At 51.2% G+C, this 1178-nt stretch overlaps 1 pseudogene; it reads left to right on the top strand.

Moving 5' to 3' along the window:
* The first annotated feature begins 235 nt into the window (after positions 1 to 235).
* On the top strand, positions 236 to 738 carry LOC125996500 (60S ribosomal protein L18-like; annotated as a pseudogene).
* The last annotated feature ends 440 nt before the right edge of the window (positions 739 to 1178 follow it).

Below are 1178 nucleotides of genomic sequence, written 5' to 3'. Positions count from 1 at the left end.
GTCAGGAGACGGGAGGCTTTTTCATAATGTGAGCTTTGAGGCCAACAGAAATCTCCTTCATCCTAGGGCTGCATTAGTTCCAAAATGCCAGCCCTCAAATTCCAGCAGTTCAGATCCAAGTAAATAGGTGTTCCAACTGTAAGGAAAAAAACAACAACAAAAACCCTGGGGAGGCTTTCCCCCCGCCCATCCGTCCGCTTTCGCTCTTTCCGGACCTGGCTGAACTAGGGGTGCCATCATGGGAGTCGACATTCGTCACAACAAAGACCGAAAAGTGCGGCGCAAGGAACCCAAGAGCCTGGACATCTACCGGTTTCTGGCCAGACGCACCAACTCTACGTTCGACCAGGTCTGCTGAAGTGGCTGTTCATGAGTCGGACCAACCGGCCGCCTCTGTCCCTGTCGCGGATGATCCGCAAGATGAAGCTTCCCGGGTGGGAAGGCAAAACAGCTGTGGTGGTAAGGACCATCACAGATGCTGTGCGTGTCCAGGAGGTGCCCAAGCTGAAGGTGTGCGCCCTGGCCCTGGACTCCCCCAAAGGCTGTGGCACCATCCTGCTTTCTGGCCCCCGCAAAGGCCAGGAGGTGTACGGGCATTTTGGCAAGGCCCCAGGAACCCCACACAGCCACACCAAACCTTATGTGCGCTCCAAGGGCCCCAAGTTCGAGCGGGCTCGAGGTCGCAGAGCCAGCCGCGGCTACAAGAACTAATCTGGATCCTGCTTTGCTATTAAAAAGAGTTTGGACACTCCCTGAAAAAACAAACAAACAAACAAACAAACAAAAACCTTGGGGAATGGAGGATTTTTATTCTTTTATTTGGCTAACATTTTCATAAGCTTTCCTGACTCTCATGTAACACCACATAGACCATGAGGGAGAATTCTTACAAAGGTTTCAAAGGAATTTCAAATTGAATTTCAAGGAATTCCCTATACATTTACTAGAATGGAAACATAAACTTCAGGCTCCTTTCCAAGCACTGAACATAGCACCCCTTTCTCCTGCTTCCTTCTTTTTTGGGGGGTGGGGAGGGAACCACACCTGGCTAACTTTCTTTCTTTTTTTTTTTTTTTTGGGCCACACCCGTTTGACGCTCAGGGGTTACTCCTGGCTATGTGCTCAGAAATCGCCCCTGGCTTGGGGGGACCATATGGGACGCCGGGGGATCGAACCGC

Source organism: Suncus etruscus, chromosome 18 (genome assembly GCF_024139225.1).
Source record: "Suncus etruscus isolate mSunEtr1 chromosome 18, mSunEtr1.pri.cur, whole genome shotgun sequence".
Classification (NCBI taxonomy): domain Eukaryota; kingdom Metazoa; phylum Chordata; class Mammalia; order Eulipotyphla; family Soricidae; genus Suncus; species Suncus etruscus.
Note: the sequence above shows the minus strand (reverse complement) of the source record. Positions and strands in the feature narration are given on the sequence as shown.